Source organism: Adiantum capillus-veneris, chromosome 20, assembly GCF_014529385.1.
Source record: "Adiantum capillus-veneris isolate H3 chromosome 20, ASM1452938v2, whole genome shotgun sequence".
Classification (NCBI taxonomy): Eukaryota; Viridiplantae; Streptophyta; class Polypodiopsida; order Polypodiales; family Pteridaceae; genus Adiantum; species Adiantum capillus-veneris.
Window position 1 is genome coordinate 79,260,578 of NC_140950.1, and position 25,108 is coordinate 79,285,685.

The following is a 25,108-nucleotide window of genomic DNA, read 5'->3' on the forward strand; positions in this document are numbered from 1 at the left end:
TTAGGGTTGCAAAGAAACACACATAGTTTCGAGAAGATGAAGGAAGCTCAAGGCACACAATAGAGAGTGTGTTACTTAGTGTGCAATGGAAATATTGATAGCCCTAGAATGATGGGCGTATACACAATGCTCGGGGGGAATAACCTCCTAAAGAGGGAAAAAATGCCCCTGCGGTCCTAGTGTGTTCACACACATCACTACCACATGTATATGGTAACATCAAGAACGTCATCAACCGACAACATTCTCATCTTCATCCTTTTATTTTACTCGTATCACATGCATCTTTGAAGCACTCCCTTTAACCTCTGATTTGATTCCGTTAAAGCTTGTTATGTCGATGATTTCCTTATGGAACTCTGTCTTTGCAATGCCAAGGATTTATCGAGTGTGAACTCCATCTTGCTCTTTAAGATTATTTCCTCTAAAAACTTCTTTATATATGTAGCAACTTTAATATTTGATTGTAGCTTGTATGATGGGCATTTTCCTTTTTCTCTCTTATATCTTGCTTTTCCTTTGGTGTAGCATTTTTCATTGATACTTCTTGTGATGGAAGTTCCCTTGACATAGGCTCTTGTTGAGAGGGAAGCCGATCCTTTCTTCCTCCACCTCTAGTAGCCTTTTTTGAGGGACCTTCACCCCATTTTCTCTCCTATATTTTTCTTCAAAAATTGCCTTATTGGTTCAACATGTTTAAATATAGGCATGCAACGATAAGACATCTATAGGTTCATATGGATACAATCTCCATATTTTGCGAGTTAATTTTTTCCTTTATAGTTAACTCCATCGTGGATGGCCATATATCTTCACCATTCTCATTCACATCTTCAATAAATTTTCATCCTTTGAGTATGACCTAACTAGCCTTCAAGACAAATTCCACTTCTTTAACCATTGAGATAGCATGACTGGGTTCCATGTCCTCAACTAGCTTTTTCATCCCTCATTTGCGAAACTTGGTTTCCAAGGACTCTCTTGTTTCACTAAGATGTATCTTTCCATATTTGAAGAATACAAGATATTTGCCTAATGGATCTTTGAATCTTTCAGAGACCCTTCTTGGATGGTCTAGGCTATTACACCATATGAACCTATTTACAAACCCCTCTCTTCTTTGAGGTATTAGACTTGATGATTGTCTCGATGTTTGCATATTTTTTCATGCCTTGCTAGCTTTAATTTCAGCTAAGGTATGTCCTTCACAAGTTCTTCAAGGATAAATCTATCATCCATAGAATCTACCATAGCACGTTGTGGCCAGCTTGAATAATAAATAGCAAAAACTAGAGTACTGTTGCTTAGCACTATCATATCTCTTCTATGCATCTCTTTTATGTGTGTTTTGTAGGAGTAGTTCTACCTTGTCCCTATCGAGCAAGAAAGCTTGTACAATTTGTGAGAATTGAGTATAGATTCAAATCAATTTCCTTATTATCATCTTGTTGATACTCTCTAATGTCCTTTCCATCAAACTAGTCAATTCTCTTCACAATGGATTGTAGTGCTTTGATGGTTCAAATCTGGCTTGTTTTTCGCTGCTTATTGTTGTTGTATATAGATGGAATATTCTTGAAACATCTGCATGATTGTAGGATTAAAATGAATCCTAAGTGCATTCAGTGTGTGTCTAGATTTTCATACATGTCTAAGAAAGTGTGTAGATTAATTCACAAACTTCCACCCGAGGAATTTCACTTCGGGCTCACCAGAAATGTCAAAAACTGTGCGGTTTAGTTGGGAAGGTACAAAACCTTTGACTATGAGAGTTCGTGATGAGAATAAAAAAAAGTGTTTATGGAAAATCACCAAACCTCCTTCTAAATATGGTTTAAAGTCTAAGAGTGTTTGTGACAAAATAGTTACGCTCAAAATTTGCATGCCTCTGAAATTAATTTCTTGTTGAAAGGATTACACATTCATATCCAATTTTACTTAACACTACAATGGTAACATGACACTTTTATGTCCTTGGACACTTTTGTGTCCTGTTAAGTGACCATTTTGCTTGAATAATTTGAAGAGTATGAAAATGAATTTCTAGGTGATATATATCCACAAAGTTGCCTTATGAGCTGAAAAAAACTTAGCATTTTTTTTGGAGTATCGATCTCACATTGACCTTACTCTTGCACAACACTTTTGAACGTAAACTGTGTGAAAAAATGGGTCCTGTTTTTGGCTTTTTTTCAATTTTTGGCAACTATACCACTCTAAACTTCATGTTTGTGAGGTTTATATGGCTAGAGGTTAGGACTTTGTAGTCATGAACATGTTTTGATGCTTGTAGGGAGAGCTAAGTGTTAAAATTGAAAGTTATGACCAATTTACAAGAATTGCATAATCCTCTTTTTTGCCCCAAATTAGCACTTTTATGATTTTTTTGGTGGCTTTCTTGATATCCAAATTCAATTTTGATTGTGTAAGTGTAATGTATAACATAAAGCTAATCTTCCTTGAGTTTTGGGGGACCTAATATGCTATATAGCATAGTATATGATGATGGTTGAGTTTTTTGATTGCTGAAGAATACGATACATTTTAGAGTAGCAAGTATAACTTTCTCAATATTGCTAGTTTCTTAGGCCAATTGTGTGTATTTTGTAGGTAGTAACCATATCTAATCATAGACTACAAACTTGGCTAGATATTGAGTAGTTTCTATGGGTTTCTAGAGGTCATAATGCTAAACCCAGTTTTTTCATGTTTGCTCTATTTAGCACTTTATCATTGCCCCCAAGGTTCCAATTTTAAGAGATCCATTATCATTTTGACATGCTCCATGGCTCCATTTGAATCCAAAGGCCCAAAAGGAAACTAAGAAAACATGTATATAGTATCTGTATTGAGCGTGACTATAGAAACTTTGATGATAGGTCCGCAGAATGGCAAAAATGCAACTTTTTTGTACCTATTTTTTTTGCCCAAAAACAAAAATAGTGAGGTAAAAGCAACCATATGTTTTGATCACCAACCCATTGAAGTTAATGGGGCATTTTATCTCATGTCCTACAAAAATCCCCACTCTCATTTATATTCAATCAACCGTAAGAAATTGTTGTTTTGGGCAAAATGCACTGGTCCATCAACTTTGGAGGCTTGTATTGACCAAGGGATGAGAAAAATTACAGGTTTCTCATTTTTTCCATATGTAGTAGTTATTGAACTAGAAGCTCATGAAAGGATTTTTCAAAATGAGTGGGTCTACCATGGTTTTGGAAATTTTTCCCAAAACCCTGAAAGGACACTTTAATGTCCTGTTAGGTTACCATTCTAGTGTTAAAAAGAGAAATTCAAAATACTAACCCTTTAGAGATAAAACCTCAAGTCTCATCATAGCACAAATCTCATTCAAAACCCAAACCTCTTTTATAGAATTATGTAGCCTCGCCCCCAATTACATCGTTGTACCTTCAAACATTTGACATAAATACACAAGATTCCACCTTCATGGCGAGCATTTTTTGATTTCATAGAGATTAAAGAGCTTCCATATTGAAGCTAACACACAATTTTGATGAATTAAAACCCTAATAATAAAGACACGGGGTTGCCTTAGAAAAATATTGAGCAACCATGAAAGGAATTGAGCACAAAGGAAAAATTGCATGTTTGTGTGAGGATTTGGTGTAGTCTCACTACCAAATGCATAGATACAATGCTCTTCTATCATTGCTAAAAACCCTAAATAAAGGCATGAATTCTTCTTCAAAACATTTCATGGAACCTTTGAGATTTCATTAGACAAGACCGACTAATTTTTTGAAGAGGGAAAACCCTAATTGATGGCCTCACATCTTCGAACAGAGGGTGAAAACAACACGGGGCTATAGTAGCACCATCACTTGGAATTGCCATACCTTCTTCATTAGATGTCAAAAAGAGCTCTTTTTTGGATGTGTAAACTCACCCTCAACTTCCTCAAGGATAAAACTAATTTGGAGTTTTCATCTATTTTTTACAAATGTTTTACCATTTTATGGCATGTTTTAGCCCAAAGATACCCATTTTGTCCATAAAAGGCCTAAATGAGATTTGATAAATCCCTAAATCTGTGGAAAAAGCACTTCGAGATCAAATTACATGTTGAATCTCATCTTCCCACTTGGTAAACACTTTAGGTACACTTTGATGACTAGGGATAAAATATCCTATTTTTGGCCAAAATTGTTCGCATTGAGCTTTCTAGGCAAACCGAAGGTGTCATCTTCATGTGCATGACATAGATACATTTTTAATCCAAAATCAAAACAAAATTAATGTGAGAAAACATGACATAGTGCCATGTCCACAACCTCACCTTGTCAATAAGGCATGTACATAAGTACGACCATGGAAAATATTTTCACGCATATAACATTATGCACATTGTAACATTTGATCCCACATGTAAAATAGAATAAAAAGTGGGTTGAAAATTTTTAATTTACATTGTAAAATTTTTGTAGCAAGAAAAGGTGCCTTCAAGGCCTTCAAAAAAGTTAAAACTTGAGGTAGACATCCATACAAAACTTGAGACACACACACACATAAAGGTATGCAAATGACGAGTGGTGCTAATCTCTCATAAATGCAACAATTAGGGTATCTGATGAGAGATGAATAAAAAGGGTGCTTTGGCCAATCAACTGGGACATCAAATGAAAATCCGTTGTAGCATCTAAGGACTCTACTAAGATATATTGCCAAGGATTATATGCACACATAAGTTGCAAAAGCCGGTTTCCAAGGATTATATGCACACACAAGTAGCAAAAGCAGATGAATGATAGGGAAAGAAATCATGCTTGCACAAAAGTTCTAAAATTGTGTGAAAAAGAGATGCGAAACTTTGGCTTAATTAATGATGAAAGCGGTTTTAATCACTTTCATTAGTTCTAATACCACCATCAATGGGTGGTGGCGGTGCAATAGTACGTGTCCCATCATTTGGTTTCAAAATAAGAGAATTAGCATATATGATTAGTATTGAGCATAATGTGCAAAGGAAAGGGGTTTCCATTAACAATTACAATGGCTAAGAGAGGGTACCAATGTAATCCAACTAAGATATTTATGCTTAAGACCTAATGTGATTAGGAGATTCTAGTCATTCTAGGGCTTTGATACCAGTTTTAAGACTATAATCGTAATGATTATAAAGAGACATCAATTCTATGCTCAATGCCCTTGACCCTTCTACTTGGCTCTTCACATGACTCTTGAGGCATCACATGCCAGCACATGGGCTATCACATGTTTTTACACACGTATCAATCCTGCATGGATAGGGTGAGTTCTTGTGGTGTGACAAACCCCACACATAGAAATCCTGCATGGATAGGGTGAGTTTGTTAGCATGTTTATGAATGTGAGATCAAATCTTGAGCATGCAAAAAGTGCTTGCTAAGAACAGACTTGCATGTGAGGGTTCTACTTGAGCCTTGTGTGTATCATCAACGTGGCTCCTTGCTCAAATCTATTGTTGTTGTTTCTTGGAGAGTTAGAGATTACCCCCCGCCTTTGAGAGGTAGAAGACGCGAGGCCCATGCTTTGTAGTGACGTGAGCTTGATGCAACTCTACGAGTGTTGCATGCGAATGGGCCTTGAGTTGCATGTACAAATAGACAGATATCGAATGAACGTATGCTCTTATTTCCTTCGGGTAGAGAAATTGTTTCTTTTTTTAAATGTTGGAGTCGACATTTGTCGTGCACGTGGTCCCAGGCTGGTAGATATCTCTATCATTTTTTGTTGTATAAAAGGAGTCGCACTGCACATACAAACATTCTTGTCAATGTTAAAGTGAATATCAGCGTTCACCGTCGAGAATCTGAGAATCTAGTTCGGCGTCGAGGCAGAAGTCACTAGCCCATTTCTAAATCCTAGCAGCAAAACAAAATGCTTGCATTCAACAATCATCGCGGCATATTTCTCATGATGGCGGCCCTATTAATTGGATGCTTAATCAGGGCTACTTGCGACAGTGAGCAGGACAACTCACCCGATGTCGCATTGTCACCCAAGCAGTCCGAAGGGAATGGAGATGGCAATGGCAATGACAACGACAATGGCAATGGCGACGATAACGATGACGGCAACGGCAACGGCAACAACAATGGCAATGATAATGGCAATGACAATGACAACGACAACGGCAACGACAATGGCAACTACAACGACATCGGAAACGGCAACGGAAATGAAGGCTCATCTGGGCAAAATTCTCATGGAAACCATTGCTGCGTAGCTAATCCAAGAGCCAACCCAAAAAGTTACAGGTAGCGTTGAATTATGCATGTGGCATCAATGATAGCATCTGCAAGTCCATCTAATTGGGGGAGGCCTGCTACGAGCCCGACATCCTGGCGACGCATGCGTCGTTTGCCTTCAACAATTACTGGAAGTTTCATCAAGATCAACATTAGAAAGTCACTTGTGATTTCGGTGGCATTGTGCTTATTTCAATTACGGATCCCAGTAATTAACATTCTCTCTCTATCTCTCTCTCTCATTCATTTTGTTGTGCACCGAATAATAACCCACCCTTCTCTTTGATTGTTTGTAGGCTAGGGTGGATGCCATTATGATTGATCCATTTTTGGTCCCTTCAACGTTTCGATTTCTTCAGCCTTTGGCTCTCATGGTTGCGTTTTATGGTTTCATGTAGTCGATACAACTTCAAGTACAGATTTTTGGTAATTTGTAGTGGTTGAGTGTGATTCCCTTTTTTATACGGATGATGTTTTGGCTGTCACTTTCACAACATTTGTTAGTTTTGGACATAGTTTGATGTTCATGCATCTACTCTCACTCCTACTCTCATAGCAGTAAGATTTGTGTATATTCATAGTGGATTAAACTTAAAGGTAATCACAGGTTCTACAAGTTACTTGAAGTTGTTAGATTATGCATGCAGTTTTTGTGAGATGCATACATAGCATCAAATTTCCTCTTTACTTACTGTTTTGTACATTTCCTCTTTACTTACGTGACCTATTACCAGTGAAAAAGGATAATACAAGGTCAACAAAAAAAATAGATTTATTAGTTTGAGACTAACTTGTGCAAGAATAACGACCAGTAGCAATTACATTATTCGAAAAAACCAATAATGAAAAGATGTTTCATTATCAAGCCTTTTGATGGCAATCAAGATAGAGATACAGAGTGGGAATAGTAATGACCACCATGACACTTTCTCGTTTACAGTGGGACACACACCACGGGGAGAAAGAAGCAAGCAGAAGATATGATTATTTGCCAAGAGCGGGCAATGATGAAATGAAAGTTGAAATTTGATGTCGAGTATATTATAGGCATATAAAAAAATCTAGAAAAATGTGTTGGAATTAGGGTTGCAGAGAAACGTACACAGCTTGGAGAAGACTAAGGAAGCTCAAGGCACACAATAGAGAGTGTATTACTTAGTGGTAATGCACCTCAATGTGCTTTGTGTGAGCATGAAAAAATGGGTTCCTTGCAACTGCCAATGCACTCTGACTGTCAGTGTAGATAGTGTTGGCAATGTCCTGTCCAACACCCAAATTCGCCATAAGGCGTCTGAGCCATACACACTCAACCATAGATGTGAAGACTGCTCTATACTCAGCCTCACAACTCGAAGTCGCCACAATAGGTTGCTTCTTGCTCAACCATGATATACATGAACTGCCAAGCATCAAAGAAAAACCACTTGTGGACTCTCGCGTGTCAAAACAACCAGCCCAATCTGAGTTCAAAAAGGCATGTAAGTCTGGCGGCAATCATCCCCCTTTGGGATAAAACAAGCCAAGATGTAAAGTGCCACTAAGGTAGCGAAAAATCCTCTTGACAGCCTACCAATGCTTAGACCTTGGGCTATGCATAAATCTGCTAGCCTATGAGACTGCAAACTGAATATCCTGCCTCGTGTTGCATACATAAATGAGGCAGCCAATAGAAGTTTGGTAAAGAGTCACATCAGCAGGATTGCCAGCATCATGTAGACTCAACTTTAAACATGTTTCCATGGGAGTGCAATAGGTTTGCAATCCTCAAGTCCAAACTTACATAGCAATGTCTCTGTGTAACTTTTCTGATACAAGGCAATACCACCATCACACTGCTTAAACTGTATACCCAAGTAATGATGCAATAGCCCCTAGCATTCAAATCAGCCTTAAATTCAGCAATATGTCTCTCATTTGGTCCAGCGATCAGCAAATCATCGACATAAAGGACCACAATGAGAAGTACATCACCCTCACGCTTTACATACAATGTGCTTTCTATTGCACTGTTACTAAAGTCTCGTTTAACCAAATGAGTGTCAGCTTTCTCATACCAAGCACGAGTAGATTGCTTCAACCCATACAAAGGCTTCTTACATCTGCACACTTTGTCCTCTTGTCCTTTTATGACAAAACCGTGAGGCTGCGTTACCTAAAATTCTTCAAATATGTCACCATTCAAGAAAGCAGTAACAATGTCTGATTGATGTACATCCCAACCAAAAAGAGCTGCCAATGCACATAGAAAACACACAGTAGTTGTACAACAAGTGGGACAAAAGTCTCTTCATAATTTGTGCATTTTTGCTGTTCATAACCCTTTGCAACAAGTCAATCCTTATGGTGATCGATCTCACCATCCAGCTTATGTTTCAACTTGTAAACCCACTTTGTATCAATGGCCTTTTTTCTAGGAGGCAAATCACATAAAGTCCATGTGTCATTTTCTATAAGTGCATCATATTCTGATTGCATGGCAGCCATCCAATTTTTTGAATTCTGTGCTTCATCAAAAGACAGAGGCTCGTCAACATCATGTAAGACACAACCAAAGCATAACACTCTGATGCATAAGATGCATGGCGAGAGCCTGAACGAGTACGACTAGACGAAGGTCCATCCAATTTACTGTCACGCAAAGTGTGCATTAGCCATTTTGTCATACCTCTAGCTTGCACATTTTCAGCCCTTTCCTCATCAAGTACATCTGCATCAATAATAGGCTGATCTATAACATTTTCAGAAACCCCCATAGGCTATAAATTTGCCTCATTAGAACTTACATTTTTATTTCCACCACTGAAAGGAGGCAACAAAGTGTCATAAATGTCCTGTGAGCTTACATTACTGTCTCTAGTACATGACAGCAAGGGCTGAACAAAATCTTCATCAAACACTACATCCCGTGAAACCAAAATACATTTTGTTTGCAGATGATACAACCTGTAACCTTTGCTTTCAGCACTATAATCAACAAAAATACATTTGATAGCCTTATCATCCAATTTTTTGCACTATGTTTGTGGCACCAAAGCATATGTCAAACAACCAAAAACACACATGTGCTTAATAGAAGGATTTCTATGATGACATGCTTCATATGGAGTAATAGACTTCAAAGCTTCATAGGACACATGGTAATTACATAAGTGGCACACATGATGGCCTCAAGCCAAAAAGAATGCGGAAAAGCTTGACTTTTGACCATACATCATGCCATTTCTGTTAGTGACCTGTTTTTCCTCTCAGCAACACCATCTTGCTGAGGTGTATAAGGCACTGTACATTGGTGTTTTATCCCACCACTAGACAGTAATGTATTAAATTCATGAGACATATACTCCCCCCCTTGGTAGGAACGAAGAGTGCCCATAGTACATTTCGAGACATTTTCAGCCATAGCCAGAAATTGTTTGAAGCACATAAAAACTTCGGACTTCGCTTTAAGCAAAAATATCCATGCATGTCTGGAGTAATCATCAATGAAAGTCACAAAGTAAAGGTAGTTTCCCAAGGACGGAGTTTGCATGGGCCCACAAAAATCACTATGCACAAGCTGCAACCTGCATGTGGCCCAAAATGAACCATCCTTTGGAAACTTAGAACGCTGCATCTTACCCAAAAAACAGTCTTCACAAACATGTTTGACAGGTGCTTCAAGAGGCGGCAAAGAGAAGCAACCATATCAGATTTTTGCAAACACAGCAAACTGGTAAAATTCAGATGACCAAAACGTGCTTGCCAAAGTTTTGCATTTGAAATAGCCCTTGAATCTGCAATAGAATTTGCAAAAACAATTTCACACTTGTCATACAAAGTGAGCTTATACAACCCACGACACAAAAGGCGAGATGCAACAATTTCATCACCAAAACTGAGATCATGAACCGTACATGTGTCATCCACAAATTTGACTACAAGTCCAGGTCTAGCAAGTGCGGATATAGACAAGAGATTCTTCCTGATCCCAGGTGCAGAAAGTGCATCAACAAGTGTGAAGTAAGCACAATCTTTCCAACTCCCTGAACCGGGTACGAGGCATTGTTGGCACAAGTGACCGAATTCCCATGAGGGACATACTCGAGAGAGGTAAACAATTCACGATGTGAGGTAATGTGCTTTGTAGCACCACTGTCAAAATACCACACATGTGAATCTGCAGCAACTGACAAGCATGCATCATGGACAGCAAGATTGTAAGTGCCCTCTACACTAAAATCCCATTATGCATCAACATCAGCAACACAGCCTCCTTTCACAGAAGACTCAACAATGGCTACATTTGTAGTGGAACCAACATTTGTAGTGAAACCACCCTCTCTATTTTTAGCCTCTTTGGCCTTCATCTTAGGACACGACTTGATCAAGTGATAATTAGCTTTACAATAATGGAAACGCATCTTCTTTTTGCCCTTATCACCAGAATTTCCAGATGAATTGTTGCCAGCAGAAGCATTACGAACAGAATTTTTGCCACTCGCAGCAGAACCATAAGAAGTGGCTTCATTACTGTTACCACCCTTTCTTTGAGAAGCAATAAAAGCCTGTTCAACTGCACGCTGCCTAGTCCTGTTTTTTGTGGAAAGTGACTATTGCAACAGCAATGTGCATAATGCATCAAACTGGACGAATTTAGGATTTGCTTCGGTCATAAGTCTCCAAGTAGTAGCAAAAGTCTGTTAAGAATCTGGTAAGGCATCAAGAACAGTCTGCACAAGGGAACTTCACCTGCAAAAATAAGTTTCTCATTGATATCCTTGACACTAGCAAGGAAAGTGTCCATATCATCTTCCTCATGCATAATCTTTGACTCCAGCTCTTTACGTAGCAAAGCAATTTTAGCCTCATTGTGACTTGCATAAAGACCAGCCAATATATCCCAAGCCTGTTTTGCAGATTTTGTTGAACAAATGTGAGGAACAATGGTGCGCTTCACAGACAACACAATCAATGCATGAGCTTGCGCATTCTTAACATCCCAACGAGCTTGTTCTACCGTAGGCAAAACAACTCTAACAGCAGTAATCCTTGCAGCAAGACGTGGAACATCCTCAACATCGCCTACATCCTCAGAACCAGGACGTACATCAATGCCGTGCACAATATTCTAGACGCCCTTTGACACAAGAACGTGCTGCATCATATAAGCCCACATAGGGTAATTGTCCCCATCCAACCTGTCCTCGGTAGCAAACATCTTGAACACATCTGTGTCGTTGTCAACCATGGTAAATGTTGCACCTGATGTGAAAACGGCTCGAAAATAGGAGAAACGGAGTGGGAACAACACGTGCTATATAGCACAAATCGTAGAAGACTATAAGGCACATGTTATGCAGAAACGGCACTGACAAAAATTTTGCACAAAATGACAAAATAGCCTATGCAGTACTGCCTGTAGTGGAAACGGAGGCCGAAATGAGCCCGAATAAAAAAAAATGAGATCGACCTACGAACGCTCACCAAAGCTCATTGAAATCAGAGAAAGTGAGCAGGCGTGTGCTGGAGCAACTGGCGACTGAGCCCGGGAGGACACAACCTGCTCTAATACCAATTGTTGGAATTAGGGTTGCAGAGAAACGCTCACAGCTTGGAGAGAGACACACAATAGAGAGTGTGTTACTAAAGGTGCAATGGAAAGATAGATATCCCTAGAGTGATGGGTGTATATACAATGCACGGGGGAAAAAACCTCCTGAAGAGGGAAAAAATGCCCCGGCGGTCCTAGTGTGTTCACACACATCACTACCACATGTATATGGTAACAAAATGACAGTTGAGAAAAAAAAATTAGATGGGCTTTTTGTCACCATAGATACGGTGAACCTCTGCCTCCCAGTTGTAACCCACAGCAATTGGGGTCATTTCTTTCCAATCAGAGCGCTTGTGTTGTGGTTCTTCGAGGCGATAAAAGTAAGGTTTATGGTAGTTGTACCAAGCATCGGGAAGGGTAAGATTGGTAGCGGGGATGTGTTCACGTGCGTGGATTTTGGCTCTGTGTTCTGATAGATGGTCAGAGAGATAGGGTGAATGATCCTCTCATCGATTTCCAATGCAGACATCACGAAATTCCACAAACATACGCGGTTTGTGATAAGTATCATACACGATGAGGGTATTGTGGGGGTTATTACATAGAATTTTACCAGAGACATTGTGGAAGTGGTCGGGTGGTACACAATGAAAGGACTGATAGACATTATGCTTGACAGACCTGTCCCAAACTTTAAACATAACAATAGAAAAGCAGCCCGACTGTTGGTTGAGGATGAGTGCTTTATGAGCCCGAGTGGTTTCCACCGTCGGTGAGCTAAGTTGAATTATTCGTTATTCGGGAGACGTATAATACGCGAATAATGGGCGTATTATTCGTTTATCTAAATTATACGTCCGTATTATACGGTGCCACATCAACATAAACGGCTAATCGTATAACTTCTTGGTTTTTCGATCGAAATTTTTTTTCATCGAAATTATTTTCGATCAAAAATTATAACGATCGAATATGTAAGTATATATAGCAACACGCGACAGGCCTTATACCAGCTTTCACAGTCAGTGTTGTCCATGTGAGTAATCTCACCAAATGATCAAAAAAAGTAATTTGTAAAAAAAATTAAAAATTTGAGTTTAATAAAAATTAAAATTCAATAGAATTTTAAGTTTTGTGATTCAAATGTTGAGCTTATATGTGAAGCTACTCAATATATGGCTTCTCTATATATGACAACCAGGTCCCCTCTATATATACATCATCTCATGTGTGTATTCTACACACTTTAGGGTTCTATTCCTGTGCTCTCTCTTTCTCTCTTAACATGGTATCAGAGTAGTACGTTTTTGTTTTCGATTTTTCTCCTAATTGAAAATGATTTTGCAGAAACTACTCCCCTCGACAGACCAGAATTGATGTGGTCTACAACTTTGCAGAAGGAAGTTTTTTCAAATTCTTCACCGATTTTGAGTTATCGTTCGCGGACTGCGTACATGTCTGAAAAGCAACTTCCGCTTTTTGTTTTTAATTTCTCTGCTAATTGAAAATGATTTTGCAGAAACGACCCGCCAAGGAGACCGGAATCAATGTGGTCTACAACTTTACACAAGGAAGTTTTTTCAAATTCTTCACCGATTTTGAGTTATCCTTCGCGGACTACGTACATGCCTGAAAAGCATGTTCCGCTTTTTGTTTTTGATTTCTCTGCTAATTGAAAATGATTATGCAAAAACTATCTAAGCTAGAGACTGGAATCGATGTGGTCTACAACTTTGTAGAAGGAAGTTTTTTCAAATTCTTCACCGATTTTGAGTTATCGTTCGCGGACTGCGTACATCCCTGAAAAGCATATCCCGCTTTTTGTTTTTGACTTTTTTTGCTAATTGAAAACGATTTTGCAGAAACTACCCTTTAAAAGGACCGGAATCGATGTGGTCTACAACTTTGCAGAACAAAGTTATTTCAAATTCTGCACCGATTTTGAGTTATCGTTCGCGGACTGCGTACATGCCCGAAAAGCAACTTCTGCTTTTTGTTTTTAATTTTTCTGCTAATTGAAAACGATTTTGCAGAAACTATTTGCGCAAGCGATCGGAATCAATGTGGTCTACAACTTTGTAGAAGGAAGTTTTTTCAAATTCTTCACCGATTTTGAGTTATCGTTCGCGGACTGCGTACATGCCTGAAAAGCATGTTCCGCTTTTTTTTTTTCTGCTAATTGAAAACGATTTTGCAAAAACTACCCTGTAGAAAGGACCGGAATCGATGTGAGCTACAACTTTGCAGAAGAAAGTTTTTTCAAATTCTGCACGGATTTTGAGTTATCGTTCGCGAACTGCATACATACGTGAAAAGCAAGTTTCGTTTTATGTTTTGATTTTTCTGCTAATTGAAAACGATTTGCAGAAACTACCCGCGTGAGGGATCGGAATCGATGTGGTCTATAACTTTGCAGAAGAAACTAGCCGCTGCAGGCATCAGAATCGATGAGAAACTAGTCGCTTGAGCCATCGGAATTGATGTGGTCTATAACTTTGCAAAAGAAAGTTTCTCTAAATTCCGCAAAGTAATTGATGTGGTCTATAACTTTGCAGAAGAAAGTTTCTCTAAATTCTGCACCGATTTTGGGTTATCGTATCGCGGACTGTGAATATGTTTGAAAAGCAAAATTTTACTTTTTGCTTTTGATTTTTCTCATAATTGAAAACTTCTCAATTATATTTTTTCTTCATCAATCATATATTTGTTACTAACGTAACTTTGCTTTAGAAGCCAGTTACATATCGTCCTGATTCAATCGAGCAGTTGATGATCGTCCAAATTCTATCAAGCTACTGTTGGTACATGATCTTTTGTTATATGATATACTCGATCATTCATTGATTCTCGTATAATTATTCTTTTAGAGATATAGTTTCCTCGTTTTATTGATAATTTCTCGTTGATACCATAGTGGTTTTGATGGTACCATGATGATGTTTTGTTAGTACTTTGGTCATGGTGATTTTTGTTGATACCATGATGATATTTCATTGATACCATGGTTATTCTCGGTGATGCCATGATGATGTTTCGTTGATACCATGGTTATTCTCGGTGATTGATCCATGATGATATTTCGTTAATTCCATGGCGATTTTTGTTGATACCATGATGCTGTTTTATTGATACCATGGTTATTCTCGGTGATGCCATGATGATGTTTCGTTGATACCATGGTTATTCTCGGTGATACCATGATGTTGTTTCATTGATACCATGGTTATTCTCGGTGATGCCATGATGTTGTTTCGTTGATACAATGATTATTTTCGGTGATATCATGATGCTTTTTGTTGATACCATGATGATTTATTCATTTTTATTGATACAATGATGATGTTTTGTTAATACTTTGATGATATTCATTGATCACTACATTGATAAATGTTGTTTTATGTAGTATACACATATCATTTGCATCACGTAATCACGCATCTTGTACTTTTACGTTTATACTCTATGTACCATATGTTTTCGTGCGTATATATGTCGTCAAAAGAGTAGTGTCGCGAACCATCTCTTATGGCATTGTGAACGTAAATTATTTCACTAACGATGCTAATAATTTTCATGACTGTTTTTTTGAGTCTATGATCTATGTAGGATTGATCAAAGAATTGATTTTATGAAGACAAACTTGGTGACAATAAAAGATTTATGAAGATACGTTTGGTGATGTCATATTGATGACAACATGAAGATATGTTTGGCGATACGATAGTGATGACAAGCTACATAGCAGATTCATGGAGACACTTCTGATTACGAGCTAATCGATAGCCTTTACACCTCTTTATTTAACCTTTGTATTCATTATTGTATTTGATAGGATAGGAGTAATGTAACTCCTCATAAAACATTCATTGTAAAAGGAGTGATGTACCTCCTCATAAAATATTCATTGTAAAAGGAGTGATGTAGCTCCTCATGAACATTTGTATATTCAATGATTTTTATAATATAACGGTGGGTGTATATAGAGCTGTGGGTTTTTCCCTTGATCCCCCAAGGGTTTTTTCATCCATAGTTAGGGACCCTTATTTGAGCGGAGGTGTTGAGCTTATATGTGAAGCTACTCAATATATGGCTTCTCTATATATGGCACCCAGGTCCCCTCTATATATACATCATCTCATGTGTGTATTCTACACACTTTGGGGTTCTATTCATGTGCTCTCTCTTTCTCTCTCAACATCAAATATATGAATTTGTTTTGAAAAACTTAGTAAATAGTGGAAAGTTTGTATTTTGTGAAGAGTTTAATCTCTCACCTGATACAAACTGTAATTATAAGAATCACTTGTCAATGTGTTCAATTAATTGACACTTGAAAGTGACTAATAAAAAAAAGTAAGATATTATCGTTGTGTGTAGAGTGTACTCTCACATGAGATAATTAGTTTAAAAATATAATTACATAAAAAATGATTTTATGTAATTTAAAGTTCGATTTTGATGTGTAGAGATTTTCTCTCACTTCAAAATGAATATAATGAAACAAAATTATATTTTTACGTTTTGTGTAGAGCTATTCACACTGCTATGCTCTCACTAGAGTAAAAATTTAGGAAAAACATGTCCAAAAATATTGATATTCTCTTATCTTTATTTGGACTGCAAAATCTACCGTACTGTGTGAGAGCATACACATGCTCGCATTGTAGATAGATAATCGCTTAAAAATCTATGGTAAAGTGTAAGAACTTTTTGTTCGCACTTTACATAGATACGATAATTATCAAGTATTGTAAGTGATTATCGTTTTGACATTTAAAAATGTCACTTATAGATCTTGTATGTATAGCAATTTATAATGATAATCATTCTAACACTTGATTTAATTGTAATTATTGATTATCGTAATGTGTTAAAGCTACAAGCTTGCACTTTAGATAAATCGATGCAATTTATATGTAATCCAATGGTATTGTTTTTTATTATTGTATTTTTGTTCAATCATTGTTTTTAATTATTTTAATTTCGTTCAATCATTGTTAGTTAAATTATTTTAATGTTTTAATTGATTTTGATTATGAAAATGATCGTTGACTTTGTTTTTACTAGCAAATTACTTTTGTGCATCATGGTGAAAGGACAAGAGTGGAGTTATGTGCATGAGTTGAAAGCTGGGAGAAATACATCTCGACTTAAATGTAAATCTTGTGGCCACGAGTTCAGTGGTAATGCAACCAAAATTAAAGACATTTATTTAAAGTCCCTGGAAATGTTGAAAAGTGCGGGGCACCACCAAAAGATATTCATGAAAAATTTGCCATGTATTCTCGCACAGTAAAGTTGATTCTTGCAGCTAAACATAAAGGTGATTTTTCTAAAGATATTCATGCGAATATTGAACCATCTGTATGCAATGAGGCAACAGAAGAGGTGTGTACCACTCAAGTAAACGATAAAAGTTCTCAATTAAACCCTCTTCATGGACATGCTTCTACATCAGGAGGAGTTCCTAGCACAAGCAAATCCGGCAGAGCGTCATCCAATGGACACAAGAATTTGTTGCGTGTGGCATATCCTTCAATGCTATGCGCAATCCAATATTTCAAGATACTTTGATGAGTACAGCCAAAAAAAGGATTTGTGCTTCCTAACTATAACAAGATGCGAACTGAATATCTTGATAAAGTCAAAGACAGTACTGAAGCCATTCTCAAACTCACAGTTCTAGAGTTTGTTCCAGCATATGGATGCACCATAGCATTGGATGGATGGACTAACTGTCAGAAAAAACCTTTAATCAATGTAATGCTTATTAACCCTGGAGGGGCTATGTTCACGGAAGCAATTGACAACTCATTGAAAGAGAAGACTATCACCTACCTAGCAGGGGTGTATGAGCGTGCAATTGCAAAGGCAGGTGGTCCAAAGAATGTGACTGCTATTGTCACAGATATGCGGCCAACTACAAAGGAGCAGGAAGAGCTATTCAAGTCAAGTATCCAGAGATTTCTTGGGTACCATGTGTAGCTCACACTTTAAATTTGCTTTTAAAAGATATTGGTAAAATGGCATGTGTGAAGCAAACTTTATTGGATGCAAATCATGTGGTGAAATTCATTAGAGAGCATCAATTTTCGTATGCTCTTTTTCGAACCAAGTCACCATATAAAGCTTTGCAAATATTTTGCGCGACAAGGTTTGCTACGGTATACTATGTTCTTGCTGCTTTGCAAGAGTTGAAGCCTGCATTGATGGAAACCTTAGGAGACAGAAGATGGGATGGATGGCTCAGCAAGTATCCAAGTTATCAGGAAGCAGCTGGTCGATGTGCGCAAATAGTAAACTTGCCAGTCTTTTGGCGTAATGTAGAAAGAATAGTAACTGTGTCAAAGCCATTTGTAGATCTTTTGAGAGCAGTTGACAAAGATTCTTTTATTTTTGGTCGGGTCTACTGGTATATGTTAGAGGCTATACGCAAGCTAAGAGAAAATGTCAGTTTTGGTGCAAAGGATAAAGCTACCATGATTACAATTGTTAACAAGCATTGGATGCAATTGCATACGCCATTGCATGGTGCGGATTTTGTATTGGATCCTAAGTTTCAAATGCATCAGCAATCTGCCAACAAAGAAGTTATACCTGACTTCAAAACACTGTGCTCCCAACTCTTAGGGTACGAAGATGGAAAAACAGCTTTTCATCAGCGAGTAGATTATGCCAACAGAACTGGTATGTTTCAGGATCCGTGGCATATAGATGCCATTGGCAAAACAAGTGCACCTTTATGGTGGAAGGAGTATGGTGTAGAGAAAGTGGAGTTGCAACACATTGCAGTTAGAGTTTTATCACTAGCTGCATCAAGTGGAAGTTGTGAGCGAAACTGGTCAGCATTCGACTTTGTGCACACTAAAAAGCGAAACAGACTTCATACTAAACGGGCTGCTGATTTGGTGTATGTTTTTTGCAATATGAGACTTATTTATAAGCCTCAAAACATTGCAACTAAAGCCTCTCAAAAGCAATATGGAGTCTTACAAACGCATGAAGCTATTTCTGCAGAAGTTGATGATGATGATGATATGGAATGGGAGATAGTTTCAGAATGCTCAGATATGGACGAAGTAGATGATATGGTTGCAGTTTTTGAAAATGGAGATGATTTGTGAGAGTACCATTGTAATACTTACTCAACAAGTTTTTGTATATGATAAAAGAAAGTGTTATCTCGTTGTCGTTCACATCAAAACCTCTCTCTTTCTCTCTCTCATACGCACATATTCACTCACACTCAAATATAAACTGCCGATAATATCTTGTCAAATAACAATTACATAAAGTCGATGTAGGTTTGAAATTACAACAAGGTTCTGGGAAATTACTCGATCGAAAAGAGTTTGATATAATTTTGAGATTACAAAAAGCTTCTGAGTGACTTATGAGTTTGATAGATTTGCTATAAGTTCGTCTATGGTAAAATCTGTAATTCCTAGCTCAGGGGATGGTTGAGAAACATCTTTATGTGAAGTGGTAGTATCATCTGGCAAAGGTCCATACAATGATTCATATCGTTGAAGCTTTGCTTGTGCATCACTTAACTCTATTTCAAGCTCAAGAATACGGCCACGAAGCATGTCCGGTGTTTCTCCTTGGCTGGCAAGGACTTGTCCTTGGCTGGCTAATTCAGTCATTGTTTCTGACTCTTCAGGAAGTAAAACAATAGGACACTTGCGAGGAGGCATTGAATTATTTGCATTGCGTGCTGCCACCTTTTCTGCAGTGCGTCCACGTCCAACGCCAGCGGTGCCTGGACGATCTGACCAATCCACTCTCTTCAACAAAACATATCGAACATAGCATTGCTGGATAAAGTAGATTGCTACTTGGTTGTTGTTTGGTAGGCATCTCTCTTGTCGTATAAACCTTTGCAGCAATACACGTGCCAGTCCTTTATGTTGCAAATCAGAGAGCTTTAACGGAGCTGTATCTTTTGCATTGCCACTTATTTGAAATAGTTGATGGCGTACAAAGTGATTAGGGAAAATCTTTTTGCACTCTTTAAGGGTTAATGGTTCGCCTTGCAACTCAGATTCATCTTCTTCAATGTTGGCAATAGTAGAAAGATCTGCTTGTCCACATCTAACTTGTTCTTCTTTAAAAATTGCCCGAGCTTCAGCGTGGTTGAGTTCTTCTTCCATATATGCATATCAGGTGAACATGTCATTGCTTTTAAATACCCATTCAATTAATTTGACATTGGACAGTATATCGAATGACAAACATAGATATTTTGTTCAATTAAACATACAATTAAATCTGACACCAAAAGTAAAACAATGATGAAATCATGAGACTGTATTTTCATTAATCATCAGCTGGTCGTAAGCCGGATGTCAGTACAATGTTGTAACCCACTCTATGGGCACCATTTAAACATAAGGATAGATCAAAAGCATTAGGCCGGGTTTTGGGGTTTTGGCGCTTGCCGGTTTCATTACTCAAAAAATGTCTCTTGCTTTGTTCTTGGGGCTCTGGTAAGAACTTCAAAATGCGTTTACATGTATGACACATGAAATAAATATCCATAGCTTTGGTCTAGGAGGGAGGATTACTAGATATACATTCGGGGGCTGCCCATGGATAATCTCTCTCATATTGTTTTCTCGTTTCTATCTGCATATCGCGTAGAGGAGGAAAAATGGTTGTCGTATTTGTTTTGGTGCATGAACCCCAATCCACATTGCCGGCGTAAACACCTTTTTCGCCAAAATGCAGCATCATATTCCCAGAGTGTAGATCATTGTGGAGGTAGTTATGCGTATGTATATACCTCAGAGTTTGGAGGAGAGCATTGATGATCTGCGAAATATTCTACTGGAATAGCTCTATTGTTCCTGTAGTGAGTACGTAATCATGAATGACAGGCTGGCTGCCGTCTGCAGTGCATTCTTTGATCCATTGCTCCACATGGCCGCCATTCCAAAATCGTGAAATGAGCATTGGTCGCTCCACGTGGCGCACCATGGCAAGAGGGTACATAATACCTTGATGTGAAATATCCAAAATTGTTGCTTCGTCTTTGACCTGTTGCTCCATGGTGGGCCCATGTAAGTGTACTTTGAACACTTTTGAAGCATACACTTGATCTTTGAAAGCAGGATGTGTGACACCCACACGCTTCACATGTGTCCATCTTCCCTCTCCCAGCTGTGGAGCTTGGATATTGAAGACGGCTGTGCCGGGTAAAAGGTGTAAAATAGGTGGTAGCTGAGAGAGGTCTAATGTAGCAACGGATGACGTTGCAGGCTCTGTTCTAAGAATGATTTCTGGTTCAACAGCAGCTTCAGAAGAGCTGGCATCCACTCTTGCACGCTTTGCTACTCTTTCTAACTTTTCCTTGCTCTTGAACTCTGTGTAAAGCTGTTGCACAAGATGTATGCGCTCAGCTATGTTTGGCAAGGAAGTAATTGCACAATTTTTCAGTTCTTGAAAGGTTTTCATGATCTATCCAATGGTTTGTTTGACCATGTTTACTAAAGCACTTGATGTCAGGAGGGCTATGTCAAAAATAGCTGGTGCAAACTCTGCCTGGAGCTGCTCAAACACAGACTTGGTTAGAGTCTCTGTAAGCTGATAAAAATGCTCCGAAGCGACAGGGTTTAAACAACGCCTAATCTCTGCCTCTGACGTGTAATGGAAGTGTCTCACAATCACTTTGGAGACGAACTTTCGTTGATGTTTCGCTAGCTTCGTGTCTGCCATATCTGTATGACAAAATTATAAATTAAGAATCTTACGAAAAGATTGTACACCATAATAACATAGTTATTATATAATGAGTGTTAAACCTATATATATTAAATGATGATTCAAATTTATTGAATAATATTAAATTATTACAAATTAAAGAGAAAATCTTATGATTACAAACCACATTGTGCGAATCGACCATGAAAATTAAATTAGAGAGAGAGAGAGAGAGAGAGAGAGAGAGAGAGAGAGAGAGAGAGAGAGAGAGAGAGAGAGAGAGAGAGAGAGAGAGAGAGAGAGAGAGAGAGAGAGAGAGAGAGAGAGAGAGAGAGAAACAGGCGAGGAGTGTGAGATGCTCTCAGCACAAGAACTGGACCCTGCTATGTACAGAAGTGTGAGATGATGAAAGAAATTACATCTAAAGGGTTGGAAAATCGTACATGTGAACAACTCAGCTAGTGTGAGATATTCTCAGCACAAGTCCTCGATGGTGTTGTAAAATAGATTGATAGTTTTTATCAATCTAATCCCTGATAAAGTGTGTGGAACTCACAACACAACTATTAGCGGATAAATTAACAATTGCAGATGTAAGTTACCTATCGTATGTGTTTACGTCCAAAACAACACCAAGTCATTTAATGATGAAAAATGATGTTCTTTTGAATATGAAACACACGAGTAACCAGTATGTCACATTAAGATGAAGAGGGCATGAAAATATGCATCTCTTCACTCTTAATATAACGAGTGGTAATGCTTGTGTTTCTATGTAACACATATGACAGAAAAACTTAATCTAAAATTGTAAATTTTATAAGCTATTTCTAATGGAGTGTGTGGAACGCACAACACAACCATCAGCAAACAGCTCAACAATCTCAAATGTATATCAATTGTTGTATATATCTACGTTCAGAGTAACACCAAGTCATCTGCTGATGAACAATGATGTTACTACAGAAATAGAAGCACAAAATAACGAAAGTCGCATTAAGATGAAGAGGGCATAAAGTATGCATCTCTACACTCTTAAAATGAGGAACGTTAATCTTTGTGCTTCTATGTAGAATAATAAATAATGATTTACTTTAAGATTGTAAATTTTATAGGCCACTCTGAAGTGAGAGGTGTAGCATCATGCCTACTACACTCCATGAGTCGACCTCTAATCCTAACTCATCTCTATGGTGACATATATACTACTACACCATATGAGTGAGAATCTAAATTTACCCTAAGCCTTCCCTGGAGTGAGTTATATAACTACACACCACGGGAAAGGAAACTATATTCTACACACCTCTGTGAGCCATATGGCTACACACCACGAAGTGGCCTACAACCTGCAAGCCAACTTTGTGGTGAGAGCCGAAACTACTGCACCACACTAGTCTGGCACAACACAAAAAAAAGTTAGTATTTACTGAAAATTTAAAAAATTTACCTGAAAACCGCTGTAAACCGAAGACGCTCTCGCTATCTGTCAAACTCTTAGAAGCTCCAAGCTCTCAAAACTCCAAAAAAGTCCACAATGCTTTTCGATCGAATACGGTGACGATTGTATATATATACATTTTTTCGATCAAAATAGTTTTCGATCGAAAAATATCTCGATCGAAAACGGTTTTATATGGCTATTCGGAAATACGGCATATATTGACGTTTTATACGTATAATTTTTGTTATACGGGCGTATAAATGCAACGCAGTCGGTGAGTGCAATAAGTCGAAGGCATTGATCTAAAGAATTTTATTGGTGATGCGTATCTCCCCTGTGCAAAGTTTTGCTTTAGCCCACTCGATGTTCCGGGGCAAGGTATGCTGAGGTTTGGAAGGCCACAAAATTTTGGTTGCCCTTCAACATATTCATGCCAAGCATGGAGGGTGCTGGGTACAAAATAATCTGTAATTGCGTGACCAATGGGAAAGTAGCGACAGATTTCAATACTCCAGCAGATGTCATTGCCGATGGCGTAATCCTTAAGAATAGAAATCCTAATGTCATGGAGATCCATGAAAAAAGTGATTCGACACACGTAATCGAAGCACTTGTAAAGAAGTCAGCGTGTGGAGAACCAACAACAGCACCACGTGATAATCGGGGAGGTGAGCATGAAAAGATCTCCCTCAATGTCCGTCTACTATCAGGTAGTGAGTCAAGACCGGCCACAAAAGCTTCCACAAATTGTACCGTGTGCTGAAGAGCGTGCTCAATCAACAAGGAAAGTGGTTTACTTAACGTGCTCAAATAGTGCCTTGTCTCCACAAGCTGTAGCAATACTAGAACAAGAAGAGCACCTGCATCTACAAAAGAAAGAAAGAGAGAGAGAGAGAGAGAGAGAGAGAGAGAGAGAGAGAGAGAGAGAGAGAGAGAGAGAGAGAGAGAGAGATTGGCGGGTGGTGAGGGTATGTGGGCGATCATCAAATGAGATAGAGAGAGGGATATTGATTGTCGCCCTATGCATGGTGTGGGAAATAGAGAGGATGATGTGATGGGTTGGAATAATGAACTGCGCATCTGGTTGGCAGTTCGTTAAAATTTTTTTATTTTTTATTTTTAAATAGCGGTCGTCCCTTTTTTCGTTTTCTATGGTGGTGTGCATCGCGCCATGCGAGGGGTGGGAGGGCGCGTGCTGCAGCCCTGTTTTTTGTGGTTGTTGCCAGTGGGTGGTCATGCAAGCCTTGTAGAAGGTGGGATGTAGCGAGGAGACAACTCATTGACCTATAGCAAGAACTATGAGCACGAGCGGCACTACTTAAGATACTTGCATGGCAGTTGGTGAGTCGTACAGTGGAGAGCAACTGATTGCAAGCCTACTGCTTGTGCAAGTGGTCGAGAGCTGGGAGATAACGAGGGTTGCATCTCCAGTGAGTAGTTTGGGCTCCACAAGGTGAGAGAGCGGTGGTGGGCACCATGGGATGGATTGGTTGCATCTCAGAACTATGGGTGCCACTGATTTTCCGGGTGGGTGATGCCATGAAGGCATCTGAGGGAGAGAGAGAGAGAGAGAGAGAGAGAGAGAGAGAGAGAGAGAGAGAGAGAGAGAGAGAGAGAGAGAGAGAGAGAGAGAGAGAGAGAGAGAGAGAGAGAGAGAGAGAGAGAGAGAGAGAGAGAGAGAGAGAGAGAGAGAGAGAGAGAGAGAGAGAGAGAGAGAGAGAGAGATATTTATTGCCGCACGTAAGTGACGAGGGCTTGCATGGTGAGCAACTGGCCGTCGGAGAAGGAGATCATTGGGTTGGTGGGGGTAGGAAGAAAGAGAGAGTGAGAGGGTGATTCAGAATTCAGAGAGAGCTGGAGTCGCAGAGCTGGAGTCGCTCATTAAGTGAGAGTAGAGGGGAAAAGTGAGAAAGAGAGGGAGTTTGCTGGCAGTTCGCCATAGCATGAGAGAAAGAGAGAAAAGAAATACTGCAGTTTCGTGAGGTGGTGGTGGTTAAAAGGGACCTCATGGCCGAGCAGTGAGAGAGAGAGAGAAAAAAACACTCCGAGTTGCATGGTGGCGCAGTGAGAGAGAAAGAGAGCAGTAACAGTCTGAGTTGCATGGCTGTAGTGAGAGAGAAAGAGCATCAGGAGCACCTCTGTTTTTTTTGTGTGGGTGCATGCACCATCCGCAGC

At 38.8% G+C, this 25,108-nt stretch overlaps 1 pseudogene; it reads left to right on the forward strand.

Annotated features, from left to right (window-relative positions):
* The first annotated feature begins 5,883 nt into the window (after positions 1-5,883).
* LOC147432803 (uncharacterized) lies at positions 5,884-6,470 on the forward strand (annotated as a pseudogene).
* The last annotated feature ends 18,638 nt before the right edge of the window (positions 6,471-25,108 follow it).